General features: G+C 35.3%; 1 pseudogene; it reads left to right on the top strand.

Annotated features, from left to right (window-relative positions):
• Positions 1–27,103, top strand: part of LOC141562020 (F-box-like/WD repeat-containing protein TBL1XR1 pseudogene) — a 32,800-nt pseudogene extending 5,697 nt beyond the window's left edge.
• The last annotated feature ends 791 nt before the right edge of the window (positions 27,104–27,894 follow it).

Raw genomic sequence — 27,894 nt, forward strand, 5'->3', positions numbered from 1 at the left:
TCACTTAATCTCTTAATGTCCCAGGCATTTCTCTAGGACTGTAGACCAGGGGCTGATATACATTGATAGAAAAAACCCATGCCAATGAAATCACATGTCTAATTAAAAAAAAAAAAAAAAGTCCAAAACACTGTGTTAGGCACTGGAGATACAAAATTTAGCATCTTTGTGCTGAAAGAACTGATGTGCAAGTAGGAGCAACTCCATTTTCTCTATACAGAAATGAATGCTTAGTGTCACATTTCTGGGAACTGGCATTAAAAGTTATTTTCTTGGATATTAAATCCAGTACTTTTCCCATTATAGAACTATACTCATAGTTTTAGAATCAGAAGAAAACTTGAAGCTGATCTAATCTAATCCCTTAATTTTATAGAAAAGGGAATAGAGCCAAACCCCATAAATGTTAAATGAATTGTCCAAAGTTTTTTTTTTTTTTTTTTTTTTTTTTTTTTTTTAAGGCAATAAATGGCAGAGCCTGGATTAAAGTCCAGGTCCTCTGAATCCTAATCTAAAATATTTGTCTCTGTACTACATTACCTCTACTTACTGTCTAGTTTTAGAATTGTTCTCTCAAGTTGCAGAGAACCATTCTAGGCTAATTTGGTCATATACAATGTGACCATGTACTGTCCATGGAATGTCTATATGCAAATAATATAATCATATCTGGCCTTTGAGTAATATTGAAAGTCAACCTTCATTTATTTTTTTTTTTTTATTTTTCATATGTTAAATCCAATATATGTATACATAATTATACAATTATATTGCTGCTCAAGAAAAATCAAATCAAAGCAGAATAAAAAATGAGAAAGAAAATAAAATGTAAGCAAACAACAACAAAAAGAGCAAAGATGCTAGTTTGTGAACCACACTCAGTTCCCACAGTCCTCTCTCTGGGTGTAGAAGAAGGCTGTCTTTATCACAAGACAATTGGAACTGGTTTGAATCATATCATTGTTGAACAGGGCCACATACATCAGAATTGATCATCATACAATCTTCTTGTTGCTATATATAATGATCTCCTGGTTCTGTTCATTTCACTTAGCATCAGGTCATGTAAGTCTCTCCAGGACTCTCTAAAACTATACTGTTGATATTTTCTTACAGAACAATAACATTCCATAACATTCATATACCATAACTTATTCAGACATTCTCCAATTGATGGGCATCCACTCAGTTTCCAGTTTTTAACCACTACAAAAAGGGATGCCACAAACATATTTGCACATACAGGTCCCTTTCCCTCCTTTAAAATCTCTTTGGGATATAAGCCTAGTAGAAACACTGCTGGATCAAAGGGTATGCATAGTTTGCTAACTTTTGGGGCATAGTTCCAAATTGCTCTCCAGAATGGTTCTACCTTCATTTTCTTACCAACTCCAAAGTAGAAAAGCATGTCTTCCCTTTCCTTAACCAGATTCTACCACTCCCATCCCCATCCTGGAATTGAATTTGGAATCTACTGTATTTCACTCAATTTTACCAAGAAAAGTTGAGAATTAAATAGACTAAATTAAGACTTGCACATAAATTAAAAGTAATAAGAAGGTTTAGGTTATGTTTACATGATGCTAAAACTTTCAGAAAATTCAGGTAATTTACTTGAAGGAAAAGAGTATTATATACTTTATATCTAGAAGTGACTATAAAGATAGAATAAAAGCTTATGTTTGAGTGTGTAGATGATTAAATTAGTTCATATTAACATTATGCAACAGACTTAGTATCGTGTCTGAGAATTCTCAAACACTAAACAGGAATAGTCGACTCTATTACCAAAGGGTAGCTATTTGGTGATGAATTCTTTGTCCTTGACAACCTATGAAACACATTTTTTGATTGGGCCTCAGCCCTGTGTGGCCCCATTTTATTCCCACAATCATAGTGGAATGATGGAAAAGAAGGTAAAGTTACTAAAAATCATTATTTTAATATTATTTATAAACATTCATTTAACCATTGTTATTCTAATTGTGAGATCTTTGTGAATAACTAATTATTGCAATATCATTATAAGAACTGAGCCACATTAATGGTGCTATTCTCATAATAAATAAAGTCAGAAGCTAAAAAAGAAGAGGAAGGTAAGTCCTAACTGGAAGGATAACTCATGAAATATCTTTGAAGAACTAAACAAAGAAATTTTCAGAGTAAGCTTCATCATGTGCCCAAAGGCAATAAAGAAATGTTATTTCATGGAATTTTGTTTCACAGTTCTCATAATTAATAAAAGAAGCCCTACGATTATTATAACATTCAATATGTTATTACAAATGTTGTAAAGGTAAAAAAAAATTCTATAAAGGGCTTAACAAGATCTTACAAAGAAATGCTATAGTTTTTTTTTTTTTTTTAAATATACTTGCTCACTTCATAGTTAAGATAGACTTGTTGGATAGTGGAATGTCTTGGAAAATCCAGTTCAATTTTTAGAAATAAAAGAGACCCTAGGCTTGTAGAATATTCAATGTGATGTGAATAAGTACATCACTCCAGAAGAAAGTCAGGAGACTATGGATATGTTGAACACTATTTAACATCACAAAATATGAAAAAAAAAAAATACCTTTTTTTTTTTTTTAAATACTGCCATGGAAGTCATATCAGAAACAGTCATCTGTGTGCAGTCTGACTATTAAATCAAATCAATCATCAAATCAAAATCAATATCAAATGAGAAGAAAATGTTGACATGAGAAGACATAGTACACAATTGTAGCAATTTTAATCTGACATTCAAATGAAATGTTGATGAATAAAAATGGAAATGGGAAAAGGTTAAGATATTGACTTTGACTTTATTATTTCCTGCAGTTTAGTGGCCACAAAATAGTAACTATGATCAGGAAGAAAGAAAGAAGCAAGAATTTCTATAGGTGTTTGCTGTGTATAGCAAACATTTCATCTTCTTACCAAGAAGGGTTTTCAAGCAGCCAAGATTAAATTAGAATACAAAACTCCTTAACAAAACACAATGGAGAAGTATGGTTGAAGATTATGAGAAACATCAGCTCAAAAGAAAAGTTGGCAAATGAGCCATATCATTTGAAAAGCATTCACAGACAAAACTAGCAGATGAACAACACATAGTAAATAGAACAGTAAATAGACTAGAATAGAAATAGAAATAAAATGACCTATATAATAGATAATTATATAAATAACCTAATTTTTTATTATTTATGGAAGCAGAATGACCACATTTAGACACCAGAGACTCAATAATCCCTGATGTAGAAGAATAAGTGGTATTTAAAGAAACAAGGTATTTAAAGAAACAAAGCTACAAAATCAGAAAATAATATACACACAAGAAATCCATGCTTGAAAAGACACAATTTTAAAAGTCTTAAAGCTTTTTAAAAAATAATCATTTTATAAGATATACTGAAGAAAATAGCAAAAGAATGAGAAAACATAGATATTATTTTCCAAAGGTAATTGTGAAGACAATAATTATCTACCCACCACCAATTTCTTATTTTTATGAAAAATCTACATATATATTGAAGCTATCTGTGAGGAAATATGAAGAATAGTTAACAAATAATAAGAGAAGTGCTTAGTAGACAACCATGAATCAGGTATAGAACAAACCATGTATTCCTACTCAAAGAAAGCCTTGAAAAGCATTAAGGAATTATAGTGCGCCTTACAGAATAAACAGAACAGAGTTTGACAATCTACTTTTATTACTAACATAGTCAGTTTTGGGTGACCAATATTCAAGTCTTTCTGGGACAAAAACCATTTTTGTAAGGCTGCTAAAGAACAGCATTGCATTTCACCTTCATTGATATTGTTTGATCAATCACCCAGGCTTGATCCTTCTGATGAATTCTTTCCAATTACAACTCCTCTCTTGGCAGCAGCCCACTCATGCCTACGTTTAGGTACTCTTTTCTGGTTGTGGTTGAATTGTCTGATGAAAGAGCATCTCCTTGCCATCAGCCATTGCTGCTCTGGGGCATGCCATTGCAACAACAGGTCCCCAGGCCTTTCAAGTTCTCACAAGGCCTTATATCAAAACAAATAAGACACAAAAATTAGGCAGCCCATCCCTTGGACTTGGCTTGCCTAGGCAGGACATGTTCATGACTTACACCTGGTTGGAAGGTTAGCTAATTGCCCTTCCCCCACTTAATCCTCTCAACAGCTCAGACATCTTCATACTTTATCTCTGGAAGAGAGGTCCAAGAGCAAGTGACTCTTAGCATACTGCTGGAGCCTCACAGGGGACTTACTTTTTCCTATGCCCACTGGAAGCCAGCTGTCTAGATCTTCAACATGGTCCACCAGAAAAAAAGCATAGAATACATGCTCTATGTGTGATGGGATGGAAGGGATCAATTACATATCCAAAATAGATATTAGGGGATATTTAAAGAGAAGACACTAAAATAAATTATTTCACATAGAAGGTTAAACTGAGTCTTGAAGGATACTAAGGATTCTGAGAGAGAATAGATGGAGAAATACGAAGGCAAATACACAGAATATGTAGCATCATGTATAAGAAACAGAATTATGTGTATCAAAGGGAGTAAAGGGCAATAAGGCAGGAAAAAAAAAAAAAACTAGTTGAAACTAGTTGTAAAGGGCTTTAAAAGCCAAACAGGATTGATATTTATTCCTAAAGGCAATGTAGGATGACTAGAGTTTATTGAGTAGAAAAGCAACAGGATCAGATATATGCTTTAAGACAATCACTTTGGCAGGTATGTAGAGGATGAGTTTGAGTGGAAAAAGAAAGGGAGATGATTAGGGGGTTATTTCAATAGTCCAAGTGAGAAATGATGAAGTCTTGAACTTGTATAAGGAGAAAATAGAATAAGTATATTAGCTATGTGGAGTTAGAAATAACAAGGTTTATCTTCTAAGGGAACATGTAATGTGACTGACAGTAAGGAGTCAAGGATGTTGCAGAGGATATGAACCTTATTGACTTAAGAGAGGTTCTGTCGAAAGAAATAGGAAAGTTTGGAAATGGAGAAGATTTGGAGGAAAAAGGAAATGAGTTCTCTATAAGAACTTTGTGGTGCACTTGAATGGTCCAGTTTAAAATGTCCACTGTATAACTACAGATGTTAAACTGGGGCTCAGGAGAAAACATAGGGAAGACAAAATATGTAGGATTGGACTCATTATTGATTAACTTTGAGCAACTAACTCATTTTGACCCAAATACCCAAATTACCTACAAAGGACATATCAAGGAAGACTCTAACTGCATCCAAAGAATTGATTAGTAGAAATATATTAATATGTATGTAATTTTATATACACATACATAGTTCTGTCTAATAGTAGCCATTTCTAAGGAGGGGGAAGAAGAAAATAGAAAAAAAAATAAAGTCACATAATTATTATGAATTTAAAAGGAATAGCAAGTTGTACATAATAGATTTGCAGTTTTATGTGCAATCATATTTTTTCCTATTTTACTGTTTTATGGAAATTTTTATTTTATTTCTTAAATATGGAAACAGATAAATAACAGAGAAAAAAGAGAGAGAGGAGGAGAGACAGAGAGATAGACAAAAGACAGAGAGAATAGAAAGAATAAAGAAGGGCCCCAAACAGAACCTTGGAGTTCACCCACAGTTAGGAGACATGCTATGAGTGATAATCCTGCAAAGAGACCAAGAAAGACTAGTCAGACTGTTAGGAGGAAAATGAAGAGTGAGCAGTGCCATGAAAACCTAGGAAGAAGAGAATATCCAAGAGGATGTGGTAGTTAATAATGTCTGCCAAATGCTGTAGGTAGGTAAAAAAAGAATCAGCATACAGAACTGCTAACAGATTTGAAGACTGAGATCACAGATAACTTGGGAGAGAGTGGGTCGAATGATAAAGTTGGACTTCAATGAAGATAATCTATTCAAGAGAAAATGTCATTATTTTAATACAGATCTGTTCATTGCTTTTCTATGTGGTCCTAAATCTTGGAATCTTCAAAGAAACAAAGTTCCAGGTAACTTGAAGGGCAATAATGAAATGCATATAAATAGTCTCTACAGCATATTTCCAGTGAAGACCCATGGGAATAAAGAATGCCAAGACACAAAGAACATCATCATAACGATGTATCAATAAAAATAGAAGTGAAATTAAGGCATGAAAGATCTGCAGCTTGAGTATTTCACTGTTACCCATGAAATTCAAAAAGACCTACAGGAAGGAATCAAACAAGTTATGTATTCTTTGTGAGAGCTCTATGGGAGTGTAGGCATCTTGGAGATGTTGCAAGTTTGGTTCCAGACTACATAATAAAATGAATCACACTTCTTTTTTTTTGTTTGTTTGTTTCCCATTAATATAAAAGTTGTGCTTATAAGCATGCTGTAATTTATCAAAGGCACAATAGTATTATTGCTGAAAAAAAAACAATCCACAATGTTTATACCTTAATCAAAAACACTTCAATCAAAAAATGCTAAATATCATCTAAACCTTCAATGAGTCATAATCTTTTTGATGGCTGCTTACTGATCAGTGTGGTGGCTATTAAAGGTGGGTGTGGCTGTGGCAATTTCTTAAAATAAGACGATAAATTAGTTTGCCACATTAATTGATTCTTTCTTTCACTTGAACATTTAGAGGCCATTGTAGAATTATTAATTGGCCTAATTTCAATATTGCTGTTTCTCAGGGAATAGGAAGGTCCAAGGAGAAATAAAGATGGGGAAATATTGGTGGGAGGAACAGTCAGAACACATAACATTTATCAGTTATGTTCATTGTTTTGTATTGATGTGATGCATGGCACCCTAAAACAATGACAACAGCAACATCAAAAACCACTGATCACAGATCATCATGATGGATATAATAATAATGAAAATGTTTGCAATACTGTAAGAATTATCAAAATGTGACACAGAGACGCAATGTGAAAACATGCTGTTGGGAAAATGGGATCAATAGACTTGTTCAACACAGAGCTACCACAAAGCTTCATTTTTTTTCTTGAGGCAATTGCAGTTAAGTGACTTGCCAGGGTGACACAGCTAGGCAGTATTAAGGGTCAGATTTGAGCTCAGGTCCTCCTGACTTCAGGGCTGGTGCTTTATCCACTATACAAACTAGCAATATATCTACAAAGTGCAATAAAGCAAAATACAATAAAATGAGGTATGCCTGTACATGGATAAGAATCACACAGAGTAAGAAGATGTGGCTAAGTTGTGATGTATACCATAGCATGGTGATCATATGGACCCATTGATGTTGGACATATAAATTTAATATGTTTAAAGTTTTTATCTTACAATAGATTTATAAAGGAGCAAATTTAAGTATTATTATTTCCATTTTTACTAATATTAAGAGAAATTACATGCCTCATTCTAAGTCACATAGCCAATAGATGTCAGGCCAGTTCAATACGGGGAGCTGATAAGAGCTTTTTAAGACTATGTTGTCCAACCCCTTCATTTTACAGATAAGAAAAATGAGAGCCTTATTTATGTTCTTCAAGAAATCATTTAACTACTCTTACTTATCATTTCTTAATATACTTATAAAATAATCATACTTATACTCCCTATTTCACAAGGATAACATAAGGATAAAATGAAGTACTGTCTTCAAAGCACTATGTGAAACACAAAACACTAAATCAGTATTAGTTATTCTCCCACTAAAGTCCTAGTCTTGGTGGATTCTTGATTATGCTGTTAGTCAAGTACTACCATATGGACATTTTGTCTACTTTGCAAATACTTTTGACTAGTCTTCCCTTGTCTCTCTCCCTTTCCCCTAGTAGAATGGAAGATCCTTGAGGTCAGAACCTCTTTTCATTTTTATCTTTATATTTTCATCACCTAGTACAGTAATTGTTACATGGCAGGTATTAAAACAACTGCTTATTGAAGGAATGGATAAAAAGATCCTATTAAACTGGAAATACTTTGATTAGAAATTGTTTACTATATGCCTTTGGTGTGAGATCAGCTTGGCTCAATGCCAGGTTGTTTGTCTTCAGAGTGGTACAGTTTTTGTCCATAACAATTCATCCATAATTTCTACTAATTCAGGAACAATATTTATTCTGTAGACAGAGTATCATTATGGGCAAAAATCATAGGTCTTGAGGAACTGAAGTAAGTTATTATGGTTATTTTTCTTCTAAGCATTCCCTAATTCCTTAACCTTCTTGATTGCCAGCTTGTTAAGGAATAGTGTTGCAAGCTCCATCATTCTGCCAGGTAAAAAGAAGCCAAGACATACTTTTATCTACCACAGAAGCAATTTATGACTCAAAAAAAATACCTGACTATAATATTTCACTGAAACATCATTCTTTGATAAAACTGTTATAAGGTCAAAAATATTTGTAGAGAATTTCCTGTATGTACAAGGCATAATTTTTTTTTCCTGACTGGGTTAAGGGTTGTGATTGATATGAAGATAATGAAATAAAAAGGAACTGAGCATAAAAATCAATATCCTTCAGAATACAATAAAAAATGTCACAGTAGGAATGAATGGACAATAACCTATCTCCTGTAGTGGGGCAATAGTAGAACCAATAATAGGCTATATAATACATAGTATAGGTCTTCCCACTAAACTTCTGAGGGATGGGGTTGGGATTCCTTTCCAGGACAGCTCTTTAATAGATTGTATGGGCTTCAAATTTAACTAATTTTGGGAAAACCCCAGGAAGATAATAGGCCTATTTTACCTAGAACAAGACCTTCCTTTGTTGCCTTCCTTATAGTATCCACTTTGGACAAATCAACTTTCTAACAATTTCTTGGCTTCTAAAAGGCTTTGTAGTAGACTTTCCCATAGAGAATGAGATTCCCGCCTCCTCTTTTTCTTAAATAGGAAGAATATAAGAAATTATTGTGTCCATCAAAGGTTAACTGAGGATAACATGGGTAGACTCTGTTAAGGACTTATTATTTGTCAGGTGTTGTAGTGAATGCTTTTATTTGTGTTATCTTGTTTCACTCTCAAAACAACCCTGTGAAGTAGGTCATACAATTATTCCAATTTTGTAGCTGAAGAAATTGAGGCATAAAAAGCTTAAGCGACTTGCCTATGGTCATATAACTGATAAATGTCTGAGGGCAGATTTGAACTCTGGTTTTCCTGACTCTAGACTCAGCACTCTATCCACCATGCCATTTAGCTATTTGATCTGAAGATAAAGGTTGTATTTCATCTCTTCCCCCAGGATTTTCTAGTACTCTGAGGAATTGGTCTTTTTTGCCATTAGTTAGAGTCCCCACCAATTGTATTTTCCTTTTTTTAAAGGCTCAGTGATTAACAATTCAGTTCCACTTAACCATTTATTATCAGATTAACATTACCAAGGAATATTTACTTCGAATTTATAGTAAAAAAACAAAAAACAAGAAACATAAACCTTTCTCCACTAATGCTTTGGGAGAATAATTGCCATCATACCTAAATATCTGAGAAAGAACAGGTATTCGGGTTATACCTTCATTCAGTTCAGACATACCACAAATTAGTCCCACAAAGTTCACATCCAAGGTTAGCTTGGACTAGCATCCCCTTCCTCTTGCTTTTTAGGACTTCTCTGCTGAGATAATTGTAACATCTGCTCTGTTTTCAGCTTGATTTTTTGGGGCCAAGGATTCCATTTCCTGAATTAGAACTGAAAAGAGCAAATTAAATAAGATCAAAATCCTAAATCCATTTCTCTGAGTCACATGGTCTTAGAGATCGAGGGGTGGAGTTGGCATTTAAACCCTTCTTATTGCTTACTGTCACCTTCATGAGTGAATGAGTCCTTCAAGCTTAGACTGAAAGTAAATACTAGGACAATTTCAGATGCTTAGCCAATGGGAAAAGGTGCCAATGATGTGGTAAGATAGAGCAGAATGTCTGCCCATGATCCAGTTTATTTTGCTCCTAAAAACAGGTCTCAAATGTCTCTCTTTTGCATGATACCATTAGAAATGTCCCGGGCATTTGCCAAACATTACATTAATATTAAAACTTGTTTGCTTAGTCTTCTGATAGACTACCTTGCTCTGTCCTCCATTTTGTATAGATTTACTAAATTACTGAAGGAGAGAAATATAGGGGTAAGCATTAGAATGTATATGAATCCTTTCTCTACCCTACTTTGAGAAAAAACTCCCTTTCTCCCTTCCTTCTCAAGATAATTGTTCCCATTAAGTTCATTGGAAAACATTCTCAAATCTCTCAGGAAAGTCACACTCTTGGGACAAGGAAATCTTCACAGGATGCACTACATTGGTTACCTTTCTTATTTTTATGATGTGAAAACTATGAATAGATAGGAAGACCTGGGTTCAAATTCTGCCTCAATCATTTACTAGCTCTGTGACCCTGGACAAATCATTAAACCTCAGTAATTCAGGTTCCTTGTAAGTAAAGAAGTTAGTCTCTAAGATCCTTTTCTAATTCTATAATACTATGAAACTATTTCCCTTCCTTCAGCCCAACACAGGTCCCTATCCTACATGTACTTACTGTAGACTACACTTTTCTCTTTAGATTTTGATGTCTCCAACTCAAAAGTAAAGAGAATGGAATCTCCAACCCCCCAAAAAATATTTTTAAGTACCTACTGCAAATAAAAGCCAAAAAAAAGCAAATTTTTTTTTTAAAGTACCTATCGAGTCAGACACATTCCTAATATTTTAGGAAGAGATACAACCTTTTTAAACTTTGTTTTTCAAGGATTTGTTAATTAGTGTATTACTACATTGTGAACTAAATGTGAGTTAATGATTAGCCATCTTTCTTTTCCTGCTAGGGAGCTCCACCTTTCATTCTTAAATGCCTTTTTGGTCCCTGAAAAAGTTACCTTCTGAAGTTGTCGGTAAATCTGCTTGCAAGTCCCTGCCAAACCCTATTCATCATTAACACCTGAAGAGCTCAAAATTCTCTAGGCAGCATAGATAGACATCAGACAGGAGACTGCCCTGGTGTTAACTTGGAAGGACAGGTACAAATCGTGCCCTAACTAATCTGAGTATGTATGGTCTGGAAACAATTCAAAACATCTCCGGACAAGTTTGGTGCCTCATACTAAAGGAATGAGGCTTGCTCCATACTATATTCTCATCAAATCAATTAACAGCTCAACTCAGAGCCAACCTTAAGCAACCTCAAATCAGGATTGCACCAGTAAATTTCCCCTGTGCTAATCTCTTTTACAATAGAAAGTTGGATTGGCATAGTTAAGGACATAAAAGAGAATTTATGAGATGGAGAGTGCCTAAAAGTGCATAAGAAAAGGGTGGTGTACTCAATATTCTTTGATGAGAATAATTGACATTTTTTCTTTTCCTTTAATATAGGGTTTTTAAATTGGTTTTCATGAACTTGGAATTTTTTTTTTTTTTTTTTTTTTTTTTTTTACCATTAGTCAAGCAATATTTATTAAGTACCTTTTTTATGCATGTTAAATTAAAAAAAGGGAATTTTCTGAAGTTCTCCCCTTCCCTTTAAGGACAGCTACACGTGAAAACATGAATGAGATTTCTTTTTAAAAATTAATTAATTAATTAGTTAATTAATTTGCTTATGTACAAAGCATATGCATGGGTAATTTTTCCAACATTGACCCTTGCAACTATTTTGTGATCCTACCAAATTTACTCTCCTTCCTCCCACTCTCTCCCCTAGCTGGCAGGTAGTTGAATGCATGTCAAATATGTTTAAATACTTGTTAAATCAAATATATGTATACATATTTATACAGTTATCTTGCTGCGCAAGAAAAATCAGATCAAGAAGGGAGGAAAAAAAAACTGAGAAAGAAAACAAAATGAAAGCAAGCAACAACAAAAAGAGTGAAGATGCTAGCTTGTGAACCACACATAGTTCCCATAATCCTCTCTCTGGGTGTAGCTGGCTCTCTTCATCACAAGACAATTGGAACTGGTTTGAACCATTTCATTGTTGAAGAGAGCCACATTCATCAGAATTGATCATCATATAATCTTATTGTTGCCACGTATAATGATCTCCTGATTCTGCTCACTTCACTTAGCATCAGTTCATGTAAGTCTCTCCAGGCATCTCTGAAATCATCCTGCTGGTTGTTTCTTACAAAACAAAAATATTCCATAACATTCTTATACCATAACTTATTCAGCCATTCTCCAATTGATGGACATCCATTCAGCTTCCAGTTTCTTGCCACTACAAAGAGGGCTGCCACAAACATTTTTGCACATGTGGGTCCCCTTCTCTCCTTTAAGATTTCTTTAGGATATAAGCCAAGTAGAAACATTGCTAGATCAAAGGGTATGCATAGTTTGAGAACTTTTTGAGCAGAGTTCCAAATTGCTCTCCAGAATGGTTGGATTTGTTCACAACTCCACCAACGATGTATCAGTGTCCCAGTTTTCCCACATCCCCTCCAACATTATCTTTTCCTGTCATCTTAGTCACTCTGAGAGGTATGTAATGGTATCTCAGAATTGTCTTAATTTTACATTTCTCTGATCAATAGTGATTTGGAGTACCTTTTCATATGACTACAAATAGTTTCAACTTCTTCATCTGAAAATTGTCTATTCATAATCTTTGACCATTTATCAATTGGAGAATGGCTTGAACCATTATAAATTTGAGTCAATTCTCTATATTTTGGAAATGAGGCCTTTTTCTGATCCTTTGGATGTAAAGATGTTTTTCCAGTTTATTGCTTCCCTTCTAATCATATCTGCATTAGTTTTGTTTGCACAAAAACTTAATATAATCAAAATTATCTATTTTGTGATTAATAATGATCTCTAGTTCTTCTTTGGTCACAAATTCCTTTCTCCTTCACAAATATGAGAGGTAAACTATCTTATGTTCTTCTAATTTGTTTGTAATATCATTCTTTTTGTCAAGATCATGAACCCATTTCAGTCATATCTTGGTATACCATATTAGGTGTGGATCTATGCCTACTTTCTGCCATACTACTTTCCAATTTTCCCAGCAGTTTTTGTTAAATAGTGAATTCTTATCCCAAAAATTAGAGCCTTTAGGTTTGTCAAATATTGAATTGCTATAGTCATTGACTATTTTGTTCTGTGAACATAACCTATCCCCCTGATCAACTTCTCTATTTCTTAGCCAATACCAAATGATTTTGATGATCACTGCTTTATAATACAGTTTTAGATCTGGTACAGTTAAGCCACCTTCATTTGCTTTTCTCTTCATTAATTCTTTTGAAATTCTTGACCTTTTGTTCTTTCATATGAATTCTATTGTTATTTTTTCTAGGTCAGTAAAATAGTTTCTTGGGAGTTTGACTGGCATAGCATGAAATAAATAGATTAATTTAGGGAGTATTGTCATCTTTATTATATTCACTTGACCTATCCAAGAATGCTTGATATTTTCCCAATTGCTTAGATCTGACTTTATTTATGTGGAAAGTGTTTTGTACTTTTGCTTATATAGTTCCTGAGTTTCCCTTGACAGGTAGATTCCCAAATATTTTATACTATTGACAGTTATTTTAAATGGAATTTCTCTTTGTATCTCTAGCTGTTGGATTTTGTTAATAATATATAAAAATGCTGATTATTTATGCGGATTTATTTTATTTCCTGCAACTTTGCTAAAGTTGTGGATTATTTCTAATAGTTTTTTAGTTGATTCTCTGGCATTCTCTAAGTATACCATCATATCATCTGCAAAGAGTGATAATTTGGTTTCCTCATTACTTACTCTAATTCTTTTAATCTCTTTTTCTTCTCTTATTGCCAAAGCTAGCCTTTAATAATACAATATTGAATAGTAATGATGATAATGGGCAACCTTGTTTCACCCCTGATCTTATTGGGAATAATTCCAGTTTATATATGTTGCTTGCTGATGGTTTTAAATAGATGCTACTGACTGTTTTAAGGAAAAGTCCATTTTTTCCTATACTTTCTAGTGTTTTTATTAGAATGGGTATTGGATTTTATCAAATGCCTTTTCTGAACTATTGAGATAATCATTTGGTTTTTGTTAATTTGATTATTGATATAGTCAGTTATGCTAATAATGGTTTTCCTACTATTTAACTAGCCCTGCATTCCTGGTATAATTGTATTTGGTCAAGGTATATTATCCAGGGGATGATGTTCTGTAATCTCTTTGCTAATTTTTTTATAAAATTTTTGCATTAATATTCAATAGGGAGATTGGTCTATAATTTTCTTTCTCTGTTTTCATTCTACCTGGTTAAGGTAATAGCACCACATCTGTGTCATAAAAGGAATTTGGTAGGAGCCCTTCATTCCCTATTTTTTCAAATAGTTTATATAGTATTGGAGTTAATTGTTCTTTGAATGTTTGGTAGAATTCACATGGAAATCCATCTGATCCTGGGGATTTTTTTTTTTTTAGTTAGTTGATTAATAACTTGGTTTTTTTTTTTTTTAATAGAACTATTTAACTAATTTATTTCTTTTTCTGTTAATCTGGGCAATCTATATTTTTGTAACTATTCCTCCATTTCACTTAGGTTGGCATAAAGTTGGGCAATTAACTTCTAATAATTGCTCTAATTTCCTCTTCCTTAATGGATAGTTGTCCCTTTTCATTTTTGAAACTAACAATTTTATTTTTCTCTTTCCTTTTTCTAATCAAATTAATTAAAAGTTTATCTATTTTTGTTGGCTTTTTCATAAAACCAACTCTTAGTTTTATTTATTAATTCAATAGTTTTTTAGTTTCAATTTTATTAATCTCTCCTTTTGTTTTTAGAATTTCAAGTTTGGTATTTGATTGGGGGCTTTTAATTTATTCTTTTTCTAGCTCAATTCACAGATTTTTTTTTCTTTCTCTATTTTATGCATGTAGAGATATAAAATTTTCCCTTATTACCTCTTTGCCTGCATCCCACAAATTTTGGTATGTTATCTCATTATTGTCATTCTCTTGGATGAAATTATTGATTGTGTCTATGATTTGCTGTTTCACCCATTCATTGTTTAGGATGAGATTATTAAATTTCCAATTAATATTTGGTCTATTTTCCCCTGGCCTTTTATTGATTGTAATTTTTATTGCACAATGATCTGAAGAAAAATGTATTTACTATTTCTGCCTTTTTGCATTTGATTTTTGAAGTCTTCATCTCCTAATATATGGCCAATTTTTGTATAGGTTTCATGAACTGCTGAGAAGAAAGTGTACTCCTTTCTGTTTCCATTCAATTTTCTTCAATGATCTATCATATCTAACCTTTCGAGTATTCAATTTACTTCTTTCTTATTTATTTTGTGATTTGATTTATCTACTTCTGAGAAAGCAAGATTGAGACCTCCCACTATTAGAGTTTTGCTATCTATTTCTTCTTGCAACTCTTAATTTCTCCTTTAGGAATTTAGATGCTACACCACTTGGTGGATATATGTTTAATATTGATGTTGCTTCATTATCTATGGTACCCTTTAGCAAGATATAGTTTCCTTCCTTATCTCTTTTAATTAGATCAATCTTTGCTTTTCTTGATCTGATACTTCATCTGAAGCATAATAGATTCTGCTCCAGCCTTTTACCTTTACTTTGTACTTATCTCTCTGCTTTAAATGTGTTTCTTTTAAACAACATATTATAGGATTTTGACTTTTAATCCATTCTGCTCTCCACTTATGTTTTATGGGAGAGTTTACCCCATTCACATTTACAGTTAAAACGATTAATTCTATATTTCCTGTCATCTTATTAACCCCAAATTACACTTTTCTCTTTCCTTTTCTCCTTTCCCTTTTCTCTAGTATTTTACTTATGAGCACTACTTTTCCTCCAGCAGTCCTCCCTCTTTAGAGACCCTCCTCCTCTCTTATACCTTTCCCCTGCTATTTCTGTTTCCCCTTCTATTTAGCCTACCCCTTCCTTTTTTGCCTTTTTCCTTCCCACTTTTCTATAAGGTAAGAGAAGTTTCTTGGTGAAACCAAATATATCTAATATATATATTTTTTGAGCTAAATCTGATGAGAGTAGCATTATACAATATCCATCACCCTCGCTTCTTTCCCTCAATTATAATAGTTTTTCTTTGCCTCTTTCTGAGATGTAATTTCCCTCATTTTACCTCCACTTTCTTTTTTTTTTCTTTTACAATCCCCTTTCCCTGTCTAGTTTCTTTTTTATATTATAACAGTAAAATCAGATTTTACATGTATTCTCTATGTATACCCATAACAGAAATAGTTCTCAAAAGTTTTTATTTTTTATTTTTTCCCTTCTTACCTTTTTATGCTTCTCTTGAATTCTATATTTGGAGGTCAAATTGTTTTGTTTAGCTCTTGTCTTTTCATAAAATAATAAATGGAATTCACCAGTTTCATTGAATGTCTATCTTCCCTTCTTTCTTCCCTGAAAGAAAATGTTCAGTTTAGCAGGGTAATTTATTCTTGAGAACTTGGGCTTAAAAAAAAAATCATGGTAACTATTTTGATAAAATTGAGCTTCTTTTTTATTCCTATATATTTTAATTTATGTATTAAAAAAAAAAAAAACAAACTATTCTGAGAAGGGTTCCATAGGTTTCACCAGATTACCATAAAGACACAGATTGTGTCTGTGACACAGAAAAAGTTAAAAATAATAGCAATGGCCTCCAGTAAAGTGCCAATACTTTGCTAAATTTTGAGGACAAGAATGGTGATAATAATCCCTTATTTTTCTCCCTCTGTACTTCTTTACTTCTCTCTATACTTCTATTGATCCCATCAGTTTTTCCTCTAAAGAAACTTACAACCTAATGTTGAAATATAATACACAAAAGGTAGCTGTAAAGTGTAATGTCCTGTCATCTCTCAATTGTTAATCTTTCTCTGGGAGGAGGTTCTTTTCTGTATAATCTTTTTCTCTGTGTGGAAGTTTCTTAGGAGGCTTCTGGAGCTTCCAGCCAGAGTGAAGGTAGAATCTCTAATCCTCTTCTTCCTGAATCCTGGCTCTGAATCTCCTCAAGCTTCCCTGAAGTTCTCCTGGGAAGTCTTGTTCTTTTCCCAATCTAGACTGTCTCCTTCCAGACTGCTGTCCAAACTCAATCTCCTTGGAGGCAGCCTTGGTGGCTCCTTATATCCTCCCAGAGAATGGACTTGTGGGTACTCCAGGGGCTTGTGGGAACTACTTCAACCAATGAACTTGCTTCTTTAAAGTATTCCTTCAAAGGAATACTTCAAAGGAATCCCTTAAAGATTTGAACTAAAGGTGTGAACTCTAAGCTAGAGAATTGTTAAGTACCAACTTAGCAAGAACCTAACAATAAAGAGAGAAAGAAATTTGGCAGGCACTTGATTTCCAAAGAATTGCAACCATATAAGAGATGAAATCCTGACTCACTTGAACACCCTTCTTAAATGGAGGCTTTGGGAGGAGTATTTTGTTCTTCCCTTGAATCAGAGTGGTCTCATAGGTAGAGAATACTGTAGATAAGGTGCTATTACCAAGGTCAATCTGATGTTGCAAGTACTGTGCTTCCTGATGTATTCCTTCAGAGCTTTCACCCTGTCGTTACCAGGGAGAGGTTTTAATGCATACCCTATGACAGTGGGAGAAAAGGTCAAAATGAAATGGGAACCATTAAACTATATGTAAGTCTCCTGTGTGACTTAGACACAATGATGTAGAGGACCAGAACTCTGTAAAAGTATATTTGAAACAAGGATATTTACAACAAGGTGTTAACTCAGTGGAATTGATGATATAATGATTCTCTAGTTCACATATATCTAGTATGATATAATGATATAATCACTCTACTTTGACATAATGACATAATCACTCTAGTTGGCATATACTCAGTATGCTATAATGATGTAATTGTAATACAGTATTTAAGGGCTGAGTGAACTGGAGACACAGTCAGTTAGAGTGAATAGGCTGTGAAGGAGACAGGCTATGAAGGAGACAGACTGTGAAGGAGACAATAAGGCCTTTAGACTCTATTCCTGACCATCCTCATGGTGACTATCTGCTGAGACCAAGGCCCATCCAGAGGACTTCCAGAAAGCTAGGCCAGACATTACACAATAACATAGAGAACCACTCATTATTATTATCTGTGATTTATTTTATTAAATATTTTCCAATTATAAGTTATGGTATGTCAATGTAATGGAATATTATTGTTCTATAAGAAGTGATTAGCAGGATGATTTCAGAGAGGCTGGAGAAACTTATGTGAATTGATGCTAAGAGAAGTGAATAGAACCAAGAGAACATTGTACATAACAACAATAATATTATGTGATGATCAATTGGGTTGGACTTGGTTCTTTTCAACAGTTAGGTGATTCAGGCCAATTCCAATAGACTTGTGATGGAGAGGGCCATTTGCATCCAGAGAGAGGACTGTGGGAACTGAATTAGTATTAAAATTAGTATTTTAGTATATTAATATAAAATTAGTATTTTAACCTTTTTTTATTGTTGTTTGCTTTTATCCTCTCTCATTTTTTTCCCTTTTTGGTCAGCTTTTTCTTATGCAGCATGATAACTGTGGAAATATGTTTAGAAGAATCGCACATGTTTAACTATATTGGATTGCTTGCTCTCTGGGGAAGAGGGAGTTGAGGAGGGAGTAAGAAGGGCTTGGAACATGGGGTTTTACAGAGATTAATGTTGAAAACTATATTTGCATGTATTTTGAAAAATAAAATCTATATAAAAATTTCCCAATTACATTTTGATTTGATTTGAGTGCTAGAAAATACTGTGGGCTACATGTGGCTTTCTGGCCATACATTTGACATCTCTTCTCTAGGAGACTAAAATTAAGATGGTTGATCTGGCTCCATAAGCAGTAGGATAAATTAAGTTGTTTAATCATAGAATATTAATGTGCACTTAATGTTTCACTTTTTAAAAAATTAATGTGCTACATTGAATACTTTGTTATTCTCTTCTTTTAGGCAGCTAAAATAGAGTGCTAAATCTGGATTAAGAAAAACTCATCTTCCTAAATTCAAGTCTGGTTTCAGACATTTAAAATCTATGAGAACATGAGAAAGTCAATAACCCCTGTTTGTTTGTTTACTTGTCAGTAAAATGAGCTGGAAAAGGAAAGGGCAACCTACTCCAGTGTCTTTGCTAACAAAGTCCCAAATGGTATCACAAAGAGTTAGATATGACTGGAAAAAAAATGATTGGACAACTTTTGGATACCCTTATGTAGAGGCTGAAACTCCAAAAAGATATGCTTGAGTCAGACAACCAAGCAATTAAGGCTAATTACCTATTTGATGTGAAACAATGACTCTATTAGCATATATTTGGATAAATGGCTCTTCTCACCATTGGTGCTTGCTGAATGTTTGGTGTTAAGATAATTGCAGGCAAGGATTGGAGAGCAGGGGGAGAGAGGCCAGAGTCACTTGGTGGCAGGACAAGGTGACTCCGGACTCTAGAATCCAGGATACATCTTTGGCAAGCATCTTGGCAGCTTGCTTGCCTCCTTCACTTCTCCCCCAAAAGATCAAAGACTTTGATTTGTCCTGACTCTGGCTGATCCTGAGGCCCTCCAGGGAGCTAGCCTATACTTTACATTTTGCCACCCAACATGGACCAAGGACCCTAATTTCACTGAAGAAGTCCCTGTGACCAGGAAATAGGGTGAGTATTAAAATAGACAAACAGTGAACTCACTTTGTCAAGAGCTGAACTAGTAACTTTGCTTTTCTAGCTAAAACAGGGCAGATATTAGGAAAAGATTCTCCCCCTCCTCATCCCCACCCAAGAGAGCTCTATAGAAAGCATACTTAGACTAATAAAGAGGCAAGGTTTGCTTGTAACTTGGGAGCAGATTGGTGAACTTTTGGATACATTAGAATGCACATCCCTTAGGTTCAAGTAAGAAGAAATAGAGGCAGATAATTGGAAACCAGTAAGAGATCAAGTATATGAATATTACAATGATAAAGGTCCTGATTAAATTTCTAAGAAAACATTCTATATACACAACATAATACAATTGGCCTGAAAGAATCCAGCAAGGTCTAGAAAAAAGAAAAGTTTTAAGAATAGCCAGATAAGGAAATGTGAGGAGAAGAAGGAAGAGAAGGGAGAGGTTAATGAAAATATCACCCAAAGGCATGGAGAGTTAAGTGAATTTAAAGGACCTGGTAATTCTCACTCTCACATCCCAGATTCAACTCTGCCTACACCCAAGCAGGCTCTTGACCCTCCCCCATCAACTTTACCTTCCTAGGTGGAGGGAGGAGGAGGAGTGGGAGGGGCAGTGATATTACCAGCACCTCCCACTGAGCAACACCCCCCCCCTTCCCATGACTAGATTGCAAAAAGCATTACTTAAAGCCAAAGAAGAAGGGCAGAATACAGCTGATTTGAGAATAGAAATGTATCCTGTGATTGAACAGCTTGACTCTTCAGGTCAAGAAAGGAGAAGATACACTCCTTTTCATCTAGAAATTATCAAAGACCTAAAAAAGGCTTGCACTTTTTATGAGTCTACATCATCTTATGTTAAAATGTTATTACAGAATTTAACTTATGAAATTTTAACTCCTAGTGATTGGAAATCTTTAGCAAGGATATATTTAGAATCTGGACAAAACTTGTTGTGGCTTTCTGAATATAATGAACTCTGTAGGATACAAGCCCAACAAAATAGGCAAATGGGAGTTAATACACCAATCACCTGTGACCAACTAACAGGTATAGGTTCTTATGCAGACACTTCAGCACAGATTAATTATCCGATAGCAGCATATGAGCAAATTGCTTCTGCTGCTATCAAAGCATGGGGTTTTTTCCTAGGTAAACAAGACAGAGGAAAAGCCTTCACGAAAATAGCCCAAGGTCCAAATGAATTCTTTGCTGATTTTGTGAGATGTCTGCAGACAGCTGTCATATGAATTATTGGTGAAAATACAGCAAGAGAAATTATGATAAGGTAACTTGCTAAAGAAAATTCAAATGAGGTTTGTAGAAGAATTATACTAGTTCTACACAAGGACAATTCTTTAGAGGAGATTATAAGATGCTGTACCACAGTGGGCACAAATACCTTTTATACCCAGGCTATGATGCAGATGCAGACATCTCAAGATCTGAACATGTGAAGATAGGGTCCCTTTTGTCAAGAGATTTCCAGAGAAACTCCTCAATGCTTTCAATGTGGTAAAGTAAGGCATCTGAAAGCTCAATGTTGGCATAAAGGCAGAGTGAGAAAACAGAGTGGGAGAACAAGACCCAAAACTCCATGTCTAAAATGCACAGAGGCTTCCATTGGGCATCAGAATGTAGACTGATTCAGAGAAATGGGATGGGGGGGCCCAAAGCAAAAAATACTTGGGGCATGATGGCAGCCAGTGTTACATCTAGAGAATCTTTAGAAGTTCAGTACTCAGATGTGACCAATCATCCAAGAAGCAATCTGATGGGAGAAAGGGATTACAATTGGGGAGAATAGAGTTGTATGTAGCTGGGACTATTGAGATACCCCCTGGAGAAGTGGAATCTATTCTTCTCCAGCCTATGGATCCCTTGCTTCCAGGCACAATAGGCTTGACCATTTCACCTCCTGAGAGTACTTATAAAATAGTGTTCATCCACACGCTGATGGGGGAAACTGGGGAATGTGTAGATAATATCCCAGTCACTAATACAGGTAGACAATGTGTGACTTATCAATCTGGAGAAGTAGTAGCATCAAGTTTCCTGATACAGACTCCTAATAGGCAATCTGGTGATAGTTGCCCAGATTCTGATTCCCAGCAATGGAATCCAGGAATATTCTTGACTGCAGCAGTTACAGCTAACCAACTTATGCTCATTCTCTATATAAATGGAATGCTATTGGAAGGGTTGGTAAAAATAGGTGCAGATTGTACAGTCATTAGAGGTGCCAACTAGCCCAGTCATTGGCCAAAGATTAAGGCAGACACCTCTATCTCTGGTGTAGGAGGATCAATAGCAGCTGAAGTTAGTGATACCCCTTTGAGATGGACATTTGAAGGTGAAGCAAGAGTTTTTACTCCTTTTATAGTTGAAAAAATCCCCATAAATCTGTGGACAAGAGACATCTTACAAGTTAGGATTACAAATGAATACTTTGTTTTTTTAGGGAGGGCTGCTGTTGAAGGCCTGCCTACACTCTCACCTGTTCCTATTTAATGGAAAACTGATACACTAGTGTGGATAGAACAGTGGCCCTTGACTAGTGAGAAAATTCGGGCCTTATTAGATATAGTACAGGAGCAATTTGACCAAGTTCACTTACAACCTTCTCTATGTCCTTGGAATGTCCCTGTATTTGTTGTAAGAAAAAAATCTGGAAATGGAGGATGTTGACTGATTTAAGAAAAGTAAATGAACAGATGGAAACTTCCATCACCTACTTAATTGCTTAGAGAATGGCCTCTTTGGATTATAGACATTACGGATTGTTTCTATTCCATCCCTCTAGATAAGGAGGATATGAAAAGATTTGCCTTTTCAGTGCCCAGCTTTAACTTAGCTGAGCCTTATAAAAGATATGAATGGACAGTTTTGCCACAGGGAATGAAAAATAGCCCTATTATATGCCAAATGTATGTTGCTGTTGCTCTTACTCCAATAAGAAAAACATTTCCAAAAGTAATGTTATTACATTACATGGATGATGTCTTGGGGTGTGTACTTGAGGAGCAAATGTCAGAAGCATGTCTACAAAAGACCATAGAAATTCTAAGGAACTACAAATTGCATATAGCTCCAGAAAAAATTCAAAGACATGCTCCTTTTCAATATTTAAGATATGAAGTATACCCTAAGGTGCTTACAGTACAAAAACTTTCCTTAAGAACAGAGACACTTAAATGACTTCCAGAAATTGATAAGAGATATCCAATGGATGCATCCAGTGTTAGGCTTGACTACCTATCAATTGCAACTGCTATATGACATTTTAAGGGGAGACAGTGCTTTAAACTCACTACTCCAGCTTACAAAAGAAGCTCAAGAGGCTTTGAGAGAAGTTGAACTGGCTTTATCCAATGTGGTTGAAAGAGTCACTCAAAAACCCTTGGAAATATCAGTTTTTGCTACAAAAGAGGCACACACAGCAGTCCTTCAACAAGGAAACAGTGTGATAGAGTGGGTGAACCTCCCAGCACAACCAGAAGAAAGCCTTATTCCTTGTGGCTAGTATTTATGACTGGAATTTTATTAAAGGCCATTAAGCAAGCAGTATAATTATCTGGGATGAGACCTGACAAGATATACACAATGCACAAATTAATGTATGCTGTGAAACCATCCTAGAGTGGCAAATTTTATTGGCCATGGCTCCAAATTTTACACATGGGTCTTCATTAAAGATAACCAGGCTATTACATAATTGGTAATGGATGCTTGAAGAAAAGGTTTCTAAAGTTCCTGTTAAAGGACCAACTATCATTACAGATGCATCCAAACATAACATTTGTGCTGAATACTCTCATGACTTAACTATAAAGAGAGTAGTCAGAACTCCTTTTCAGTCCACTCAGCAGAATGAATTGTTTTCAATCATTCTAGCTCTTACTTATTATCCAGAAGATATAAATATAATATCTGATTTGGCCTATTCAGTAGGTATGGTACAAAGAATTGCCACAGCCCAAATAAAATTTGTAGCTTCTAATATATATCAGCTCTTTAAGGAACTTCAAGAGCAAGTGAGAAAGCATCCAGATAAGATTTATATCTTGCATGTCCACTGTCATAATGGACTTCCAGGTCCAATTTTTGAGGTAATTCAAAGGCAGATAGCCTTCTAATCATATTGGCCAATCCTTTATTTCAGGCATCCTAAGAATCTCATTCTAAATATCATTAGGCTGCTTGAGCTTTATAGTTGCAATTTGGGATAACAAAAGAGGAAGCTAGGAGCATAGTAAAAGCCCATACAGCTTTCCTTCCTTGAAAAAAAAGCACTGGCTCCAACAGACAGGTTTTATAACCCACCTGAAAGACAGTGTCTAGTATTAGCAGCTCCATTATCTTTAGATAATCTCCAGGTGATGTGGAGAGATCCCGAAAGTGGTGAATGGAAGGGATAGGTTATCTTCTTGGGGGAGAGGGTTTGCTTGTATCTTTACAGATGGAGAAGGAATCAGATGGGTGCCAAAGAGCTGTCTTCGCCTTGTCTATTGGAGAAAGATGGAGAAGACCCTTGAAAGAAGGAGAACACCCAAGATACATTGGATGATTTCATAGCTGATTGTGCCCACCAATGAAATAGCATAGCAGTTATGGCAATTGACTCATGGACATCAAAAATTGTTAATGGACTTGAAAACCCTCAGGAATCATTGGATTCCCTGACACATGATAAGACTGTTGCAGGATTTCAAAAACTTGCAGGAATCATTGGATTCCCTGACATGTGAAGTAATGGACAATAGATTGGTTTTGGATTATCTCTTGGTTGCTGAAGGAGGCATATGTGTAATTGTTACTTATATAACCTAGTATAGCCTCCTTCTAGGACTTCTGGAAATCTTTTACAATACCATGTTGATTCATATTGTTTGTTATACCACTACCTATATGTACAATTTATTTTTGTTACACCATATTGAGTCTATGCTGGTTCTGGGGAGAGTCATCACTACCAGCTTATGCTATATTGCTATGTGCTTGGGTAATACCTCCCATGCTGATGGATTTGTATATACATGTTTCTAGTAAGACCTTCAGCCCAGAAACCCACTAACAATATCTGGCTTGACTCCCCACTTCCCTTTGATGTTTTTCATCTCTTTTCCTGACAAGCTAGGGAGGGTATGATCAACTCCTTTTAAGTGTTTTCACCTCCCTTTCTGAGAAGTGGTGGGTGTGATCAACTACTTTTTAGTGCTTTCACCTTCCTTCCTAAGAAGTCGGGGGGGGGGGGGGTCCGTGATCATCTCCTTTTTGGTGTTTTCCCCCTTTCCTGAGAAGTCATGGAGGGCCTGACCACCATGTTCTAAAACAAAAGAAAGCAGGAGATGTAGAGGGCTGAAACTCCAAAATGGTTTGCTTGAATCAGACAACTGGGCAATTAAGGCTAATTACCTATTTGATGTGAGATAATGACTTTATTAGCATATATTTGGATAATGGCTCTCACCATTGGTGCTTGCTGAATGTTTGGTGTTAAGATAATTATAGGCAAGGATTGGAGGGCAGGGGGAGAGAGGCCAGAGTCACTTGATGATAGGACAAGGAGGAGAGAGGCTAGAGACTCCGGACTCCAGAATCCAGGATACATCTTTGGCAAGCAGTTTGGCAGTTTGCCTGCCTCCTTCACTTCTTCCCCTAAAGACCAAAGACTTTGATTTATCCTAACTCTGACTGACCCTGAGGCCCTCCAGGGAGCTAGTCTATACTTTAAGTTTACACTGTTAGATCTGTTAGTCATAATCTAACTTAGTATAATTAGAAATTGGGGTAGGAAAATAATGAAGCAATGAATATGAGAAAAAGGATCCTCCTTTCACCAGAGACAGATTTCATGGGATTGAACTAATCCAAACCCCATGGTTGGGGTATAGAACAGAAAAGGTCAAGTGCTTCTGTTCTTGTGGATCCAGATAAGCAATCTCTCAGTATTAAAACAGATAAAAGTTATATTTCTTTATCAGTTGTCCAGGACTAAAATTCTTTTTAGAATTCATGATTTTGGATTTTCTTTGGCTGTCACTGCCACCTCCACCAGTTTTATAAGCTCATTTGTATCTGGCCGGTTGTATTTCTCCATTTCCTGTTCCACCAGGTCACCCTGCCCAACCCAGGGGAATAACACTATGTGATTGGAAGTTACAAATAAATATACAAATAAAGATGAACAAGAAATGATGAGCTCAACTTCTTGATATATAGATACTTGCAAGAATTAGGGTTTTCTTAATCAAGCCATTTGTTATAGAAAGCCATATCAGCCAGTCTAATATCAGTGATGCCTTGGTTTCACCTACTACAACTTTGATTTCTATCATCCAGAAAGGCTTGTCATTTGTAGAAGCAGAAGTCAGCAGTAATGAGAATGGTACCTTATTTGATGGACAACCTATAGGATGTTTGTTCCTGATTGATGTCATGAAGCCTGACATAGTACAAATCAGACAGCAAATGTACAGAGATAAACATGACCACCATTGCCTCTACAACCAATCAGCAGGGTTTAGCAAAAAAATAGAGAAAATACTACAAATGTAGAAAAAAATCGAATCCACACTCAAGCAAATAATCACACAGATTTGATGAAGGTGATTGATTGTTGAAATCTCCCTAAATAAAGCTGTGATATTATAGGGTCATGAGGTAGAAGCATGCATCTGTTCCTGAAATCTTATTAATGACCTTCTTGTCTCAGGATCTAGTGAACAATAGGAAGAAAATGTAATTAGAGTAAGAAAAACACAAGTGGCTCAGTCCACTTAGTCTTCTGCCATTGTATAAGGAAAGGACTTTCTCAGCAACTAAAAAGATGCAATCTCCCTCTTTTGGAATAGAGAAGGCACTCTCCTCTTGACTGGGTCATAGGATAGATTTGCCAGAATATGGACCAAAGATAGTAATCTTGCTAGCACCTTGGGGCAATATAAAATTTCTACATTTTGCATTAAAATGGAACAAGAAAGGAAATTTTGCAGTTCCTTCTTCATCCAGCACTAGCACTGGTTGTGGATTGGCAGAGCAACAACATCTTTGCCTTCTTCAGCACTGATGTCTGTATTAAGCCTATAAATTAGAGCAAGATAGATATATTAAAATATTTTAGTGATGCATAAATGAAGTAAATGCTATCAAATGGGACACAACTGGCAATCTTCTGGCCTTCTGTTCTGATGACACGAATTTAAAGTTGTAGAGTATGAAACAAGAGAGTTGTGTCCATGATCTGCAAGCACATGATAAATAAATTTGTATTATTGAATGGAGTGCAATAAGACTAGGAACAAACAATCCAAATGTCAATCTCTTGCTAGGTAGTGCATCCTTTGATTCTACTGTTCACTTATACCATGTGAATCCAGGTTTCTGCATCTATATACTGACAAAACACCAAGAGCCTGTGTACAGTGTAGCTTTCAGTTTATTAATGAGTTTATTAATTTCTACCATGAGTATTCAACATAAGCATAGAAACTCTAACATATAACATAGCCAAATTCCAGTATTAAAAAAATCTCTCATGTTAATTTTTTATATAAATCAAAATAACTTTGACATAAATTTGATAGCACTACCATTATATGGTAAAATATTTACTACCTTAGTTTCAAAAGAAATCTTTAGAATGGAAGACTTTCTCTATGATGTATTTAAATGGGAGTGATTCAACTTATTTAAAAGTAATAATGTTTGTACTAATGTTTCTGCTCCTCTGATTCTGCAGTTAACTTATGGCTATTTTCCCCCTAAGTATAAGTAGATTAAGCTGATTTTTAAAATTCATCACTACTATAATATCTGTAAGAGGGCTTGCCAATCCCCTTGCCAGCCTTGAATATGGCACAGGGCACAGCTCAGGTAAACTGAAGGTAGCCTTTTAAGGGTGAACAAGATGGCGCTGGGAGGAAGGGGGTCCCACCCAAAGGAGCAATGTGGCAGTTTCCAGGGGAGGCATGCTGGACCTTAGAGGGGAATACCTTAAATATCCTTATTAGGAAAGGAATGCACACATCATATCTATGTGTAGCTTCCTATAGAGAATCATGTATCTACTGTAGGCTAGAATGTGATTACATATGAAGTAGTAACTAGAAAAAGGCACCAAGATGATAAAAGGACCTACAGTCTTTGTAATAAATGGAGTCTCACACCACCCCGGTTCTCGCCCCTCATTGCTCACAGTCTTTGCCATTTCAGGTGGGCAGGCAGGGCTGGTCACATAAGATCTGTTCCATTTGGGAGTTAGGGCAATGACCCCTAACAATTATCCTTTGGTCT

This window comes from Sminthopsis crassicaudata, chromosome 3 (assembly GCF_048593235.1).
Source record: "Sminthopsis crassicaudata isolate SCR6 chromosome 3, ASM4859323v1, whole genome shotgun sequence".
Classification (NCBI taxonomy): Eukaryota; Metazoa; Chordata; class Mammalia; order Dasyuromorphia; family Dasyuridae; genus Sminthopsis; species Sminthopsis crassicaudata.